Below are 19,159 nucleotides of genomic sequence, written 5' to 3' on the forward strand. Positions count from 1 at the left end.
CATTTTTTACAAAAAATCATTTCCTTTCCTATTTGACAATGAGTTTAGCATCACCTCTCACCTTCAATTGCTTCACCCCCTTTGCTTTGGCTTCTTACAAACCTAGAAGCAATGCTTTGTACTCCACTGTGTTGTTTGTATTATGAAAATCTAATTTAAAAGAAAATGGAAAAATGTCTCCTAAATGTGAGATTAGAACAACACCCACACCTAACCCAAAATTTGAGCAGCTTCCATCAAACTCTAGTGTCCACAGGGCTTCATCACCATTTTCTTTTTCAATTTCCTCACATTATTTCTTAGGAAAAATAACATAATTTCCAAACTGACATTCTTCATATAGTATCTATGCTTTAGGATTGTCTAAAGGTACAACTGTGTATTTTTTCTTCAGTTCTAGCTCCAATTTTATCTTTTTCTTCCCTACTAGAATGTAGGCTTTAGACCAGTCCATTTTGATTTTTCCACCCATATCTTTACAAAAAGTCCTGCAGAGCAACATTCCATAATTGGCTGGTATGTCAACTACTAGGATAGCAAGTTTCAACCTTTTCTCTAGGTAGGCATAAAGAACAACTTGCACGTCTTACACTTGGCCAACTAAGGGTACTTGCTTCCCATCCATAGAATAACAACATCCAAAAGTTTTTGTAAGAGCTAAGCTGAGGGCTTTTACAACACGTATTGGCATAATATTATTCGATGCTTTAGAGTGAATGATATAGTTGCTGAGCTTCTTTCCATTTAATAATAATGATACATAGAAAGGATTGGGATTTTTCTCTTCTATTTCTCCATCAATGGTATTAATAGCCAATTCCCTATAAGGAGCATTTTTTTTTGTATCCTTTAGAGATAAAGATAGGTTCACTAGTAGCCTTTGGGTTTTCAATCATATTATCAGTAAACTGAGCATTAGTAGCAAAGCCTCCCTTTACATATTGGACTAACTTATCTAATTCCTTAGGATTCAACCTCAAATACTCTGCTAGAGAAATGGATATAGAAGAAGACTTATAGAATTCTACAATATCAAAAGCTAATGTACCAACTATTGATTTTGCTTGGGATAATATTTTGCACTCTATGTTTTTTGTAGAATCAGCTTGTATGTGTTCTTTCCCTTTAATATTCAATGAGTTTGGACCAGCTCTTGCATAGGACCTTTGATTTCTTTGACCTCTAATCATTAATATACAGGCAAGGTCTTGAAGTGTCACAAAAACATTGCCTCCCCTTTCTATGTGTAGTTCATATTCAAGAAAATAAGCACCTGCACTTTTGTTTTCTACTTTTTCACTTTCAGGTGATTGTTCTACTGCAAGGGCATCTTTCACTAATTGATCACAATTTAGCCAATCAGGACAAGTTTTTCCATATGACTCATGGCCATATGAAAAGAACGCATCACCTCTTTAGGGGCCTCTTCAATTTACAACCTTGTTTGATGGGGGGTTAATGTGGGGGTTTTGCTATAATTTGGGGGCTATTGTCACCTATGAATATCTTAGTAGGGGGCTTGGTAAGGGCCGTGAGGTTTTTTTTGCCACCTTTCCATCATTGCTACATCATTCATCAACTTTTGCATGACAGGGTCTGTAGGAGCAGAGGATGAAGTGGTCCTTGAAGTTTGAACTTCTCTTTTCCATTTACTAGTAATAAACACATCCTCCAATTGAATACCTAGCCTTTGGGTAGTGGGTAAATCAAAAATTGCATCTTTTATGAGATGAAAACTTACATTTGGAGGGACAACATTAACAAAGAATATATTTTGGTTTTCTACATTAGGTCTAGATGCTACAGGAATTCTTTGAATTAACCTATTGAATTTTGCCACAAATTCTCTCATAGGTTTGTGTATCTCCTTTTTCATTTGGCTAAGTTGAAGTAACAAGGAGCACTCATTCTCAAGGGCTTTGAATCTATTTTTGAATGCATTTTGCATATCATTCCAACTAGTCATGGAATGCTGGGGTAGGTGATTGAACCAATCTGCAACAACATCAGTTAGCATTTGGACAAATAGTCTAACACCAATTTCTTGGGTAGGGATGCCTATAATGCCACATTTTATATGAAAAGGGCTCAAGTGATCATCCATTGAAACTTTACCATCTCCACTAAAATTAGGTAGGATTTCTATGGCACCTTTACACAATGCTATAGGATTGACACCAAGGTTTAATGGACCTATATTATGTACCCATGGTTGATTGAAAGCCATATTTGGTAATATGACTTGTAGAGGTTGGATATTCAAGTGAGAAGGAACAAGAGTTTTAAATGGAAGTAAAGACTGCACTAAATGTGAGAAAGGGGACTGTTAATTTGGTGGAGAATTAGGTCTACAACAAGACTTACTTTTCCTCTTTTTGGGATTGTTAAAATTAGGCAGGAAAGTCAAATTATTTAAAGGTTCAAAATTTTCATCTAGAATCCCCTTTTCTCTTTCTCCTCTTATATATCTCCTAGCAGCCAGCTCTACCTCTCACTCCTTGTTTAAGGTCTTGTAGGTGCTTGAGCAAGCCTATTGACCACTACCTTTTCTTGAATCTTAGGCATAATCCTTAATAGTTTAACCCATTCTTCTTCTCTTTCTAGGACCCTTACACTTGTTGAAATTGTTGGCTATTTCAACACAATGTCCAGATAGTTGCAGTTAAATATAAGACTATATCTTCCTATGTATCTTCAAATCTAAAATTAGGCTATAACACAAGGAACACATAATTATGTGGGAGAACCATTATAATTTATAGTCTTATTTTAAAGTTGGTTCTATTTAACAAGGACTATCCCCAGTAGAGTCGCCAAAAATTTGTTAGTCAACAAATTGTCTTTCTAGTTACACTATGATAATTTTCTCTATGCCCAAGACTTAAAAAGTACAAAAATATTCACAACTGTTGAGAAAAATTCATGTTATTTTTTCTCTCTCTATATTTATAGGTACAGCTTCCTTTAAAAGATCTATCAACAAATCAAAAACCAATTTTCTACTTTTTCTAGAAAGCGCATAAGGACTCTCACATACTCCTAGGTAGTGAGGTGATAATTCATTCATACAATAAAGATAAAAGAAATCACAATATTTTCATCATAACCATTTATTCAAAGAAAGGATGATACAGAAAATTCATAATAATCATTTAAGAAAATTGATCAACCTAAACTGTAAAAAAATAGCAACAAATCTCTTCAAATGATAAATCAAATGTTCACAAAGTAACAATGATTTAAGCACTTCAAACACCAGGTTTCAAAGTAGGATCAAAGATGATATATATATATATATATATATATATATATATAGAAACTTCTTTCTACACACAATCATTCAAAAAGGAAAAATATATATGCTATATATCTATTGCTATGCAAAAGTATCTATTTATTAGAGTATTTTCTAGCTTTCTCTTCTCACCCCTAATTAGTTCAATGCCAAGCATTTATAGTTTCATTACAAATCTGAAAGGCCTCCATTAAAGCCTAGCCATTTTAGTTTCGACAGTTACGATAAGAACAAAAACAACTTTTAAAATGATTGCCCCAAACATGACCGGAAGTAGCTATCTCGATCAGACTTCATTGCTAGCTTTTTCCTCCTCGCCCACAATTTGTCTTACCAATTTCTAGATTCTAAAGGTATTCATAAATTATTGCATCACATAGGAATGGGGGTTCTTCAAACTTAGTAGCTTAGTCCTACAAGCATCATTGTTCCATTTGAATTCTTTGATCTTTAGGCTCTATCATGGTATGAGATTCCCATTTGACATCACATGGATTCATTATTGACTAGTGTGGTGAAATCAATAGTAGTAGGCAATTCATTATCCTTAATCTTTGCAATAGCATCATTGAAGCTCTTTGTTAATGCTTCAAAATCCATGTTGCCATCACCAAACTATAGAATACCAATAGGATTCACTATATTCATATCTTTAAGAAGCTCTTCATGCATCCCAACAATCTTGTTTTCAATGGATTGCATTTCTTTAATAGCTTCTTTGTAAATTGATTCTTTCTAGCCAATATTATTTTTCATAATGAATAACATATAGGAATCTACAATTTTCATAGGGTTCTCACTTAGGAATTTAAGCACTCTATATTTTTCAACTTCAGTCACTTGGAACACAATAGCTTGACACTGACTCTGCTCAGTTTCCCACCCTGGAATAAGAGTTTGAATTTCTCCCAAGAGTGTTTCTCCTTTAGTATACACAATGTGTGAAATCTAGGATAAACTTATTACCTTCCTTAATTATTGAATTCACCCAATCCTGCATTGCATCTAAGAGCGGCTTCCCCTTGTCCATCTATTTTACTAGTTGTTGGTTGTCTATAGAATTAGGATCAAAAGATTGAGGGGTTTGAACAACTGGTAGGGACCCAAGGTTCATCAATGAATTGGTATAAGTAGCTATGGTCACCACTAAGTCTTTGAGTTCCATTTTCTCCCTGTTATCTTTTTCCAACTAGGTTAACATATAATCAGCAAAAAACTTAAAGAAGTTATTGCCTATATTTATGTTGATGGTCCCAAGTTCAATTAAAGTAACTTTGAAGCCTTTGCTATTAATTTCTCTAGATTTAGATTTTTGTTTATACGTGGAAAATTCTACTGTAATTTTCGTAGTGATTGGATCTTTAATTAAATGGGCATCAATTTTTAGCTTTTAACTTTAGAACTCGTGTTGAATATTTTGTTACAATGTCTTTTACAAGTGTACATACTAACTAAAAATTTATTTTCCTACTGACTGAGCTAGATAACCAGGATGGAGCAATGACATTAGCATAGATTGCTTAAGTATCTCAAGTAGGAGTCATGAATTTAGGTTGGTCTTCCCAAGGAACTTCAATAAATTGCACGTCACCATCAAGATTGTTTGAGAAACCAAGGCAATCACCTGAATCCTATCCTTGGGTCAACATCATTTCCTTCAAAACTTCTTGTTGTATGAGAGCTTTAGACTTGGTTTTAGATCTGGTTTGAGGAGTTGTGTTCTGTGTGTGGGCTGGCATCTTTTTCTTCTTTCCTAGAGTCAATACAGTACCACCTACAATAGGAGATGAAACTTGGATGTTAGAGGTCAATGGTTCAAAAAAAGAAACCATCTTTGGAGATGGTTCATTGACTACTTTGATGCTCTACCTCCTTAGCCAATTGTCTATATGGGTAGGAATGGATCTAGTTCTTAGATTTATATCATCCTCTTCGTCCTAATTCCAATCCACTTCTAATTGCCTCAACTCACTGGCTTCCTCCCACCTAGGTTCAACAATTTCTAAACCATCTTCAACTACTCTTTCTAGTTGAAATTTCAATTTGAAGGAATTGATTTGTTAAAGTGTTAATCTTGAGTGGTCTCTTTTTAACACTTCTTCCTCATTTTTACAGTCCTGCCATAAGTCCTCTAGTTTTTGAATTGTGGATAACTGACCCTTTAGACCAAGAACTTGAGCTATAAATCCTTTACTATCAAAATCCTTTCTTCCTTGGTAAGACCAAAAACAAAAGTAGAGAAAATTACTTCCTATGAGTAAAGCATTGATCATGCTGCTATAAGTCAAAGAGCCAAGTTTGATAGGAAACATTGACTCCTAATTCTCTTGAGGTAAATAATCCTTAATGATAGTGAATAACTACCTATAGACCTCAACTAAAACAAAATAGTCAAGTGCATAATGTGGTAACCTCATTGGCTCATCCTCAAACCCACCTACTCTCAAATAGGTGTACTTAGGGAACTATATGTAAGAGCTTCCATAATTTTGAATTAGTCTCTGGGCTTCTAAGGACAATTTGGGCATGGGTGCCTTTTCCAAAGATAAATGTACACTTTCTAAGATTTTCTAACACTTTATCTCTTTAAACTAGGGAACAATATTGATAGACTGGTATTTCCTCACTCCAAATCTCATGGGCTAGGGAAGTGAGATTACTGACACAAGCAATGTAGTATGTGATATAGGAGGCCATGTAGAAATTCTCTGTAGATTCCTTAGCATGTTTAAGTTGTGTTCTTGATGAGCTAGCAATTATTTCAGCCCAATCCATCCATTATTCCCCCTTTAAAATAATCTCAACATAATCAAACATCCATTCTTTAAAAAGGAGGACATTGGTTGAACCCTTAACTCGGTGTAACAACACTACAAGATCATGAATATGGGGTTTTAGGTGATCTTTTGTGACTATCTTGGGTAGCCTTGAACCTCCACCATAATTAGTTGTTGTCTACTTTTTGGCTAGGATGTTATGGTATTCTCTTGGGGTTTCTTGGCATTCAACTAGGGATTGGATGGGAGAAAATGCAACGAATGTACTTTTTGGTAGACACAACACTGAGGCGATAGTTTCCCTAGATATGGAAAACATAGATTCTCCATTTTTGTTTAGGATACTTTTACTCCTCACATCATAATGGTCAATACAGAGTTGGAGTAATTTAAGGCTTAATAGGGCAGGAGGGAAAGCTCTGGCTTCAATCAAACCACTAGTCAAACTTTTGATGCAACCATTCAATTCATCACCTCGCTCAAGGAAATTTGACTATAACTTTTCTAGCATAACACCTTCTAAATTGTTATCAAAAATAATAGGTCTCTTGCATTCCAAACTCGAAACATTCCTGAAGAAATTTAACACAAATTTCATCTTATACAAGGAAAACAAGGCTCAAAATAATTCTATTTTGAAATACACATAGATAGTAGAACAAAAAGAAGCTTTTTCTAAGTTCTCACCTAAAGCTTGACAAGAAAAATAACCTCTTTTCTTGTTCCTTAGTAGCTCCTTCTTCAAATGTCCTTTTTGCATGATAAACAAAAGGAAAAATGATGCTCTTTTTAAGGGAAAGAGAACATGCATGCAAAATACAGCCTCATAATGAGGCATTCATGACAGATCAACCATGGCTAGGCTCACACATTCAAAATCTCTTAATGTGACCTTTTATTAAATACTTCTCTTTGTGGTTGTATTGACAATGATTAACTTTTTCTAACACCCAATCCTTCTCTTTTGGTGAAAATATCTTCCACTTTAAGTCATGATGGTATTTTCCCATGGTTGAAATTAAGGCACTCTTTTGAATTACTACCTCCTGACGAGGTAATTTATATCATGTGAAAATGGTGGCTTCACCAACCTACAATTAATTTCTGCTAAAGAACCTTAGTAGTAGAACTACTTCGAATTGCTTCAAACCAAGATTCAAAGGGGTTCAAAGTAGTTCAAAAGAACACTTCGTAGTCTCACACAAATTACCTATAGAAGAAAAAGATTAGCATAAAACCTTTTGATTGAATTGCTTTGAATTGTAATACCCCAAAATTGGCTCATTGCCATGATTAGCAATTTTTTTCTATTTCAATCAATCCTAAGTCCTATGTTACCAAGTAATTCTTATTCTACTACTCGCTACTTGACTTAATTGTCAAATGCAGAAAACCTCATTTTGCATTCATCATACTCTTTATTTAATTCCTAGAGTATTGACTCATATTAGTCACATTAAACCTTTTGATTAAGATTAATTTAATTTGAAGTCTTTACAATTTAATTAAATTAAATCATCACCTAAGGCTAATGTACTAAGGGATTAAATTTATTTAATTTAATAATTATGCTTATTTTAATTAATTGAATGTGATTACTCAATTAAATAGAAAATGCATTTATGTGATCATATCTCACTTTATTAAATTAAATAATATCCTCAAAATCCACTCTTTAGTTCTGAATGGAAACTTTGAGTGAACTACTTCTCGAAATTGGAAACAATCTAGTTAACTTACTATCACACTTATGAAAAGTTTAGTTAACTACTCATCACATTCAAGATTAGAAACAGTTCACTCCACCTACACAAGAAAGTTTCTATCTTAACTAAATCCTTGCTTCAATCCTAACCATCGACTCAATTTGATCTTATCCATTGATGGATTCTAGGAATTTTATTTAAGAGGCTCATAATTCCTTATTATAGAGGTTGAATTGAATTGCTATCAAATCTCTACTGGATTACGCACTCATTTTCTTACTGTCATTATAGCTTTTTTTTGCTTAGATTTAATATCATATAGTTTTTAATATGCATACATATAGCTTACTTTGTTTTATATGTTATTAGATTACTTGCATTTTTCATATAGAAATAATTGCACATCATTTAGATTCAATTACACTCTAAAACCCTTCATTCTAGAATGGTTTGATTACTTGTACCTCAAATCTAAGAGCCTAAGTAGGTAAAATCCACCTAGATAGAAGGCAACAGGTCATCTTGCAGGACTCCTCTTGGGTGAACAATCTCATGTTCATTCCAAGATGAATACGCATATTAAGACTATGTTGAAGTGTGCGTGTGTGAACTCTAAGGCCACATTTACACATACATTTCTGGTACCTACCATGGGGCCACGAAAATTAATTTCTTTGGCCTCATCTGCATTTTTTCTATTATTTTAGCATTATGTCTGTACTGTTCTATACAGTCACTCGAATCTTCGAACAAGACATTCTATTTTCATGTGAGGATTTGAAGGTTCTCGCGCAAAGTTTTAAACTATATCACACAAAAAAAGTGCCCGATTACACAAGTCTTTGTGTGGCACATGATTTTCTTGCATGACTCAGTGAAATATTTTGCGCAAGATTTCGCGTGAGATTCTACAACAACAAGCTTAATTTAACATTTTTCAGCATTTTATTCATTTAATTTGTTAGAAGTTGTAATCTTTCCTTGGTGTGTTTATAAACCAAGGCTAGACCTTCTTTATTTATTGTTGTAATATATTAGGATATAAGCCAAGGTATCCTAATATATTTATTTTTTGTCCTTTTTCCACTACATCTTATTTTGTCCTCTAGTGGAATATGTGAGGACAAATATTTATTGTAATTTTTAATTTAGATTATTCCTCCTTAAGAGGAATCTCACACTTGGCCTCACACACTTATGAATGGTGGCATTCATAGACATGGGAGTTACATTCTAACTCCTCTCTCTCATCTCTATTTAAGAGATGACCCTCTTCTCTCATTTCTCAATGAGGTTTCTTCCTCTTCTCAATTATTGTATGAGCAATTGTTCTCTTTCTCTCTCTCTCTTTCTTCTTAGGCTTTTCATGCCTCATTCATAATATCGCAAGGGGTTTTCTTTGCTTTTCCCTTTCCAAATATCTTGTCTCATGGTGTTGGATCTTGAAGGTTTCTCTCTCCTATCTTATGGTAATATCTTTTCATGCATTTACTCACTTCGATTCTTTCCTGGTATTGCTTATTTACAGATTTCTTTTTCCATTTCTAACATGGTATTAGAGTAGTCTAATCTTTGTTTTGAGTGTTTGCATGAAGGTACGATTCGAAGGAGACTCTTGAGAGAGATTTCAATTGTCTTAAGATGGAAGAAATTGAATTTTTTTTTGGGTTTGGCTAGTTTACCGCCAAACCTGATTAACTTCTGTTTGCTCTAATTTATGCAGGTTACTTCTTATTTTCTAATAGTTTTCATCTAACCCCCTTTGGAATGCTTACCGCCAAAGGGTTTTCCTTATTAGCAATTCTGTGCTCTTTTGATATCTATCTTGCTTGTCCTCCCCTCAGCTTATGCCTTTTATTAGCATTCTGGTTTCCTGCATAGGTTTGGCTTGCACTTGGTTTTTTTGGCCTTAAGTTTTTGGCTCCTTGTTAGGGACCATTTCAACTTTTTCTTTTATGCATGCCTTCAACTATGTCATATGGAAGGTAAAGCGAGTATGCAAAATTCTTAACCTGATTATATGATTTTCCCACCATATCTCTGGTGTGCATAAATACTTTGTTTGGATAGCGGGCAGAGATTACTACGGCTTCCTAGGCCACCAAGCAGTTTCCTCTGTTGAATGCAATGAGAGCAGAGCTTTTTTGCTTTGATATTTCATTTATTGCTATAGAAATTGGGCTCTGCCCAAGCTTCAAATTTACCATTGGAACCTTCATCCATTCTGACCCTAAATCTATGCTACATACTGTGCAGAATGCAGGTGCAAATGCTGCAAATGCTATAGTAGCAAACAGAACAACAACATCAGTCACATAATTTGTTGCATTGTTTATACCTTCTTGGTGGAGCTTCCTCAACTCTTTTGCAATACCATTCACTTTTTTATTAGTCCTCTGAGTCTGCTTCAGTTGATGATGCACATCCTGTTTTATAGCAGTAACTATTTGTTTTAGCTCATCTCTAGGTTGATTTAGATTCTTGGCTTTAACTGCACCTGCATTAACCAAAGCATCCATTATCTCAGCTGCTTCTTCTAAGGATTGTAGACCTTCAACAAATCCAAGGCTATTTTTTTCATCCTATTTAATGTATTCACATTGATGTCCCTTAGCGAGAGTAGTTCTTTCACAATCTCCACTCGCTTCTTCCTTGTAGCAACATGCAAAGCTATATTGCCATTCCAATCAGGTAGCATTACTATGGCGGGATCAACAATTAGAATCTCTTTCACCACTTCCAGGTAGGTTGCTCCTTTTGCAGCCATATGCAATGCTGTCTATCCTTTTTTATCTTATTTTCGGGCCATCTGTTGATCCTTATCCAACAGTAATCTCATAATATCAACATAACCAGCCCTTGCTGCCAAATGAAGAGCATTTTTTCCATTGCTTTTGGAAATATCCATCAACTGACAATCGGTGGATAACTATTCCTGAACCACTTCCATATGCCCCTTGCAATGCAGTAGAAATAAGAGGGGTGGCATTTGACAAATCACAAGTCATACAAAGACTGGGTTTGTGTTTTAATAACTCTTTCACAACACCTAAGTGACCTTGCTTGGCTGCTATGTGGAAAGCATCATATCCAGTTGGAAAGCCTCAACTACCAAAAGCTTCTGCAATTTGGAGCCGAGTTCTCCAAGGCGGTGGAGCAAAAGCAGGTGTAATGGAGATCCTGAATAGGACTATATATATTTTCATTTACACCCCATCCAAATGCCAATCCAGTCAATATTTTTAGCAACTGTGCTCCTGGTCCATTTTTTTTAACCACAATATGGTTTTCGATGTACCCATCCAAATGTCACCGCAACCCATTATAGATTGCTTAAGGTTTGTCCATATTCTCAACAAGCACACTCCCAATTCATTATTTACGTATTTCTTTTTTCCCTCTGTAGTCAATCTGATAGAGAGAACACCATCCTGAGCTTTTAGTCAATTGTGAATCAAGAGACTTTAAATTATCTTGTCTTAAATTATCTTGTATTGACCTCTTTGCAGACTTGGGCTGTAATACCTGTTTATGTGTTTCTGTGAGGGCTTTGCGCTATTGTGAAATCTGCTGGGTGTATTGTTGAGTTAGATGAAAACCTTGTCTAACAAGCTCTCTTTCAAAGTTTAAGAAAAAACTCCTCCAAATTCTACTCACTCCACTGACAAAAAGAACAACCTCCTTTGTCATCACTGGTTGGCTCTTGTTGCCGTGTAACAGGACTACGAGCAGGAGCAGCTGAAACACAATTGGTATTCTTGTCCGGTCTTTCAATTTTGTCAGTTTCCATTGTAGAAATCAAATGGGTTTATGGTGTAAAGAGATGGTAGTAAAACCATTAATCAATTCCACAGTGAATTATCTCTCTATATTTAGATTCAGTTGTAACGTTTGCTTGCCTTTTCATGCAAGATTCTTTTTCTATTTTTGAGCTCTTGACAGAGGCACTATTTGCTTTTATCATTGGCTTTTGCCAACCTATTTTTGGCATGTAATCATTCATTGTTAGACAGCTCAAACACAAGTGCAATATTTTATTTTAAATCTCTCTTACTCCTTTACGTGGTTTTAAGTAAAAAAGGAGAAGTTAAGGATTTTTTTTTTTTACAGAAGTTCTTAGTATTAAATATTAAAACTAATTAAAGTTTTATTATTTCTTTTACATAAAAAGTTAAGAGTTTTTACGTTTTTTGAAAATAAATAAATATCCTCTTTTATAATTTTTTTTTTGCCATAATCTAGGAGGATTATTGTCTTTGATGGTGAGCCCATCCTTAATATCTTCTCACTTGTGTTCACCTTGCATGGAGATTTTAACTGATAACTTATGCTTATTGCTCTTCCAAATACTTCTTTTTTTTTATCTCAATTATTCAAGTTTATGAGTATCTTCCACTATTGCCTTCATTATTTAATGATTTGAGTTAATTGATCTATCTGCACATGGTTGCAATTTTATGCTTTTATAGCATCATTCCATGCCCATGTTGGCTCTTTATGGTTTTATACCATTTATTTATATGATATTTTTTGTAAGTTGCATCGGGAGCCAATTTATCAAGGTTAACTATGGTGGACCTGACAGTTTTAAACTGACTCGTAGTTACCTTATCTGGCCCGTGGAGTATCCCTCCAACCTATAATTGGTGTGCACTTACTTCAATGGAGTTTCCCTCTATTTTTTCCACTTTGTTCCTCAATGCGAGGATGATATTTTATGGGGATTTCCCATTTCAATCTCTTTATCTCCTTAGTCTTTGCTCCTAGTTTTGATTTAATCATGGTATGACTTCCTACACTTTGCTCATTTTTGAGTGTATAGGTGACGAGGCTACAATATCTTGGAGCACTCCTATATTGGAGACTTTGTTTGAGAAAGTTGTTTTGACCCATGTTGATCTTTTTCCTCATGGCAATGATGTTGCTTGTCCATGATGGATTTCTTATTTGAAGGCAATATGTTGTTACTCCTCATAAACCCTTCCTTTGGTCCACTTCAGCTATAATTCTTGGAATAATTGTAACTTGAATTATTTGGTGCTTAAGGCACATGTTCGATACTTATTTATTATTGTCTCTCTTATATTCCTTTGATAAATATACAATGTGATAATGTTCCGCATACTTTATTGCCTAGATCATGGGTCATGTAGGTGATGGAGTCGCGACCCATTCACTTGTAGTGGGATGAATCATTAATGGACTGTCTATATCCATGTGATTGACACAATGTTGATGCAGGTTTCATTAGTTAGCCTTGTCTGTGGTCATTTGTGCATTAGTATGTTTCTTTCATGAGAGATTTATTGCATAAAGATTGGTCATTTTGACCCATATTATGATCATTTTTGAGCTTATGACTTATTTTAGATATCATGTTAACTCCATTGCATGTTGGTGAACACATTCATTTATTCTCATCTCACTTAATTCCTCCTTGATTAAATTATTATAACTTCATTTTTTTTACTAACTGGACCATTCAATGTAATTCTACTTGTGGATAGTTGTCTTGTTGTTCTCTTTTTTTTAGGTGATCCATCAAGGAACCTTCTCGATTTTTCACATATGAAGATGTGTCTATGCTTCCTCATTCAAAGGACTCATGTTCTTCTCTTGGATCTACAAATGTACCATATGGCTTGAAGACAATCAAATTACTTCATATTGAAGATTAAGTTGCAGATTTTTGTAAAAAATATGGGTTTAATACCCTTTGATGTAAACTCCCCAAGTAAAGATTAAAGGGGGGTTTTAGAAGTTGTAATCTTTCCTTGGTGTTTTTATAAACCAAGGTTAGACCTTCTTTATTTATTTTTGTAATATATTAGGATATAAGCCAAGGTATCCTAATATATTTCTTTTTTGTCCTTTTTCCACTACATCTTATTTTGTCCTCTAGTGGAGAATGTGAGGACAAATATTTATTGTAATTTGTAATTTAGATTATTCCTCCTTAAGAGGAATCTCACACTTTTCCTCACACACTTATGAATGGTGGCATTCATAGACATGGGAGTTACATTCTAACTCCTCTCTCTCATCTCTATTTAAGAGGTGGCCCTCTTCTCTCATTTCTCAATGAGGTTTCTTCCTCTTCTCAATTATTGTATGAGCAATTTTTCTCTTGCTCTCTCTCTCTTTCTTCTTAGGCTTTTCATGCCTCATTCATAACATCACAAGGGGTTTTCTTTGCTTTCCCCTTTCCAAATATCTTGTCTCATGGTGTTGGATCTTGAAGCTTTCTCTCTCCTATCTTATGGTAATATCTTTTCATGCATTTACTCACTTAGATTCTTTCCTGGTATTGCTTATTTACAGATTTCTTTTTCCATTTCTAACATATTTTTTCTTTGGATCTTTATTGTTCTATTTCTTTTGTTTTGTGTAGCTTAACTATTTTTTGCAGAAAATTTGTCAAAGATTCCTTACAATACCCACTCAAATAGAAGCTAACCCTTTCTTTGCAGAATGATAGCTGAAGATAGGTTTGATGAAGAATACAAAACCCACAAAATAGTGTGTCTTCTTTCTTGCTTTCAAAACATAGATTAATTAGGGCTTGTGAACTTCCTAGGGTGCAAGACAAAAGAATAGGGGATTATGCTCTTCATCACTTGGAGGTCATGACCAAGGGTGAATCAGAAACCTAGACACTTATGAAAGATGGCATTCCAAAGAAGGCAAGCAGCTTGGTGGTTCTCTAGTATGAGTCTTTTTTTATGAAGGGATGATGGTTTCCTTTTAGGGAATCAAAATCTTGAGAAAAGACAAGTCTAGATTGATTAAGCTAAGTTGGTAATTAACTTGTTTTTCATGTTTGGATGAGAAATTAAGGTAGAGGAGTATGCTCTTTCCCCTTGAGGGGAATTAGAAACTTTGACCCTTACGTTCGAATCACTAGTTTGAGTCAATCCTTTAGAGGGCCTACCAAAGTGATCCAACCTCTAGGAACAACCCAATTGAGCACACTCCTTTTGTTGAATATTTCAACTCACTATAATCAAGATGCTTTATAGAGCAAAAGACTCCAAAGCCAGATTAATTTCTTTCCCTTAATTCTTGATATCGCATATCAAGGGGAAGCTCTATTTGTTGCACTAGTCGACACTGGCCCTAGTCTTTCTAAGCAAGTGTGTGCACTCTTAGATGTTGGTGTGCACTACTAGTCTCAACTCTGCTTGTAGAGCCACTGGGAATTAATATGAATGGAAGCCAAGTAAAAACCTCTTAGTTAGAAGCCACTTGATTCACCTCTGAAAGGAGGCATAATAAGGAGGGGGAAGAATCTCTCTGATAGAACTCACCATAGATATGCTACTAGACATTTGAAGGTGGTATACACACTTGTCCCCTACCACAAGGGCACTCATTCAACATATACTATTGAGTCCTTTGAATATACCAAAAACACAAGCACCCTCTAGGGGGTGACATGGCAGTGTGAGGTACATGCATGGGCATAAGGTGTGGGACAAAGGTTTTTCCTTCTCTATCATTTTTTATTTCTAGGAATAAAGTTGGTTTGTTATCAAGTCCAAAACATATCTAAACTTGCTCAAACAAACTAAAAGTCAAGACTCCCTCATCCCTCTAAGTTGCTTTGCCCTCAATTGGATTGTATTCGACCACTAATTGCTTCCCAAGGTCTTGTTTAAAAACACTTTGCCTTTGTTGAAACTTGAATACTATCCAAAAAAATTTATAAGTTAACATTGTTGTCTATCCAACAAATCAGTCCAACTAGTCTGTCCAATCTATCCAAAGAGTCAAGAAATCTCTTCGAAATCCAACATTATTGTCAATATGGTCTTGATTTTTGCACACAATCTTGCATTTCTTCATGCAAGCCAACTTAGGTCTTCACATGAGAACTTGTATATACCCATCTGAGATCTTTCCAACTGTCTCTATTGGTCCTATCACTTCTTCATGCGATCCATAGAAAGTTTTTGTGTGAGTTTAAATTGTTGTTCTAAGTCTTCGCACAACTTGATAGACTTTCTCGCACGGCTTACAGAGAATCTTCGCATGAGACCTTTCTCTAAAATTGTCAAATCAGCTTATTCAACCAATATATGACCTATATTCAGTCTATTTCCTACATTAAGTTGTCCCTTCTGTGTCTGTATGCAGTCATGAACTGCGGTATTTAGCTTAGCTGAAGATTTGTGATCTACACTTTGTCCAGTCTCGTCCTTTAATTCTTTGGATTCCTATTCTTTAGTGCTTTTCATACTCTACATTATGATATTCATAACCTTTGGTTTTTCTAGCCTTCAAATCAAACTACTCATGCCTTAGTATACATAATTCTTTCTTTGTCTTATTGAGACTAAGGTTTAGTGTGGTTCTTGTCCAAGTTTTTGCTTCTTGTCCTTGTCTATGACTATCACAACAAGGAGCAAAAATGTATTTTATCCTCTTAGACTTAGGCAAGGTCATGCAAGGGATCATAATCATGGTAGAGGTTTCTTACCTTTTGTTACACAATTTGCATCCAGTTCATCTAGTGAGGCATCTTCACTATCTCCCTCACCTGTCAACTCACCTCAAGTCTAGTGAACATTTTCCATAAACCTGCAACAAACTAGGAATCCTTTATATCAAAAGGATCATGAGATTGGTAGAGGTTCTATATTCCCAAACACAATGTCTAACTTCCTTTTCAAAGGACCTTTTGAAACACAACATACTAATACTAAACACATTCCTACAATGACTAATTGTGAACCTGAACATGGTAGTCATAGTAGACATCAAGAACCACCTAAGAATCACAAAGAGAAAGAGAAAGACCATGACACCAATGAGGAACATAAAGAGGTGTAAATACTCCCTAAACATATAGAAAAATTTCTAAGAGACAAAAACTTTCAAAAGGTCATGAGAATCCTCCTCAATGAAGAGAAAGAAAAGTACTTTCTCAAACTTGCCCAAGAGGGAGCTAAGTTGCCCTCTCATTTCAATGTGGAAACAATCATCACACCTAAAGAAGAAATTGGGACTTCCAAACTCCAAAAATAACTAAAAAATATGCAAGACCAACTAGCTTAGATGATTCATGAGAAAGAGAAACCCTTAAAAATGTATGCATTAGACGCTCTTTTTCCATTTCCATTTGACAATTGCATAAACATGCCTCCTTTCCCATGAGGCATAGAGCTACCTAAGTAGGACAAGTACTTTGGCACCATTGATCCCCAAGATCACTTGCAGGAATTTGGTGCCTTGTCTATGGAGTTTATACATGACCAAACATACCTCATGCATTTATTCCCTAGAAGCCTAGGTGGTCAAGCTTTGGAGTGGTTCTCACACTTACCTCCCAGTATCAAGACATTTGATAAAATTGCTAATTTATTTGTCTAGTAGTATTCTCATAAGTTTCAACACCTTGTCAACATTCGAGATCTATGCAACCTTAAATAGAAAGTTTGAGAACCTTTTCTCGCATTTCTCCAATGGTGGAGACTTTATACTAAGTATTCACACAAAATTTTGGAAATGGAAAAGCTTGACATCTTCACTAATAATCTCCTCCCTGATTTTGGATATAGAGTCCAACTTCAAGGTCCATGTACCTTTGAAGACATGATCACATAGGCTATCTGCATTGAAGAATTTATGGTCAAGAAAGGCGAACTCGCTCTTCAGAAGGAAACAAAACAAGGTTCCACCTCCAACAGCGATAAAACCAAATATGTCAACAAGAACTGAGAAATTGTACATGATGGAGTTGTTGACAATGTTACTCCCAGACCTACTAAAGCAACATTTAATCTCATAAATGGTCTCAATGCAGCCAAAAATGTTGAGAAGCCTACTCCTAACAATAAGACATCTAGGAAAAAATTGAGAAACTCATGGGCCACATGCCCTAAGTGAGAGTATACACCCTTGGGTGAACCTTTGGATGTGGTTTACACAAAAATGCTACAACACAAGCTTATTTCACTAATGGACAACCCTCATCCCTATGATCCACAACCACATCCACCATGGTGGAATGAAACCTCATTCTATGAGTATCGCCAAAATAAGGGACACAAAACTAGCAACTACATAAACTTGTGCCATAAAGTCTAGGACATGATTGATGCTAGTGAACTTGTGGTAGATGGACATAAAAAAAACTTGAATCAAAAGGCATTCAAAGAGCCTTTCCTAGCCTATGAAGGAGAGACTTCAAAACCAAAACCCAACAACAAGGTCAACTATGCATATTCTAATGATGACAATGTGATCAACATGGTTGAACCTGTGGATTATGAATATTGTGATGTCATTACCATTAAGGGAAAACAAGATAACAACAAAACTAAGACACCATTTGTCTTGAGGGTCCCTACTTCCAGCACAATAGATAACACACATTTGTAATACTGTGCTAATGCTATTACGTGCTCTCATGCCAAGTTGGTGCTCAAAGGCCCTATGCCTTCTACTCCTGATCTCAAACAATATAAAGATAAAACCCTTGCTAGTCCATCTGGAAAATGTAAAAAACTCATAAAAAATTCAATGGAAACTATTTATAGTGTTCTCAATCAACTAAAATGAACTAATTCACAAATATCCATCTTTGAGCTACTTAAAGTCTGCCTGCTCACAGGTAGAATCTGTACAAAGCCCTCACTAAGGAAAATGTTCCTCAAGATCTTGATCTTGAGTGATTTCAATCCATGGTAGGTCACGTAATCTTGCCTTATCTTATGACCTTCTCTAAGGAGGATGATAATTCACTAAGTCACCTATACAATCAACCTCTACACATTGAGGTTATGATCCATCAGACACGTGTTTGTCGAGTACTCATCAATAATGGTGCTGGCCTAAACATTGTCTTTGCTAGTTTCATTAGACAATTGAATTATTTTGAGGACTCTATTGATCCTTGATGCAAGATCATCATCAAAGCATATGAAAAAGTGGAATGAAAGTCTCTAGGTCTTTTCGTCTTACCCATTTGTGTCAGTCCTATAGAAAGGGATGTCACCTGTCAAGTTCTTGACATTCGCTTGGCTTACAATATTCTATTAGGACGTCCACGGATACATGAGATGTATGTTGTGCCATCCACATATCACTAATGCATCAAATTCTTGTTTCATGGCTCTAAAATTATTATTCTTACCACCACTAGCTATACCTACAATATGTTCAAAGCTACTAAAACTTTCATCCCTATTAACCAGGAATCCACTGATTATCATGACCATAAGCTGAAACAAATCGAGCAATCATTTAAACTAAAATAAATTGGCATGGTAGAGTATCATATTGAACCAATGCTATCATTAACATCTCTTCTAGAGTCTCCTCATCATTATGGGAGACCCTTAGCGATAAAGAAGTTCTTTGTGCTGACACCTCAAACC

At 35.3% G+C, this 19,159-nt stretch overlaps 1 pseudogene; it reads right to left on the reverse strand.

Annotated features, from left to right (window-relative positions):
• Positions 1 to 9,871: 9,871 nt before the first annotated feature.
• LOC149557103 (uncharacterized) lies at positions 9,872 to 11,568 on the reverse strand (annotated as a pseudogene).
• Positions 11,569 to 19,159: the final 7,591 nt, after the last annotated feature.

Source organism: Cupressus sempervirens, chromosome 5, assembly GCF_028749045.1.
Source record: "Cupressus sempervirens isolate cs-2001-9-10 chromosome 5, ASM2874904v1, whole genome shotgun sequence".
In the NCBI taxonomy this organism is placed as follows: domain Eukaryota; kingdom Viridiplantae; phylum Streptophyta; class Pinopsida; order Cupressales; family Cupressaceae; genus Cupressus; species Cupressus sempervirens.